Here is a 715-nt window from a genome sequence, read left to right on the forward strand (position 1 = left end):
TGCTACGTTCTTCATTAGATTGCCTATGATGACAAGTCATCTTAGCCTAGTTTTACTAGCCTTTTTCTTTGTTTTTATTTGGTTTTATGCACTTTCTTGCATTCCAAGTAAGTAATTTGGAATGGAAATGCATGGTTTCTTTGAATCAAACAACCACTAATTAATTGATGCTAAATCATGAGGTTTGAGCTAAATTTAATTGATTTTTATTGATTTATAAACCTTGTGAATTTGGTGATACGTTGATTGGTTGTTTTGATTACTTGTAGGTAAAGAAAAGAAAAAAATAAGAAAAGCGTAGCCTAAGGAGCATGATCTAAGCAAAGAAAGAAAGCGTGGCACAAGAAAAGGAAGTGTGGCTTAAGGAAGGAAAAGTGTGGGCGAAGTCAAGAAACAAAGAGCTTTGAAGCTCTTGCCAAAGAGCTTTATCAAGAACATATGAAGAAGGAATCAAGAGCCAAGATCTTGGCAAAGAGCTTTGAAGCTCTTGCCAAAGAGCTTTTTCGTGCATGACATGAAGAAAATCAAGGAAGAAAAGCTCACTAATGCACTCACCAAGACTTGAACCCATGACCAAGATGAGGGGGGCCAGCGCTACTTCACAAGGAAAACAAGCCAAAATTGGCTTGTTTTCACTCACCAAGGTTCGAACCAAGTCCCTCAAGGAAGCAAGGCCTTGTGCGCCACTTATTTGCCAAGGAAAATTAGCTTGTTT

The sequence above is a fragment of the Arachis hypogaea genome, chromosome 17 (assembly GCF_003086295.3).
Source record: "Arachis hypogaea cultivar Tifrunner chromosome 17, arahy.Tifrunner.gnm2.J5K5, whole genome shotgun sequence".
In the NCBI taxonomy this organism is placed as follows: domain Eukaryota; kingdom Viridiplantae; phylum Streptophyta; class Magnoliopsida; order Fabales; family Fabaceae; genus Arachis; species Arachis hypogaea.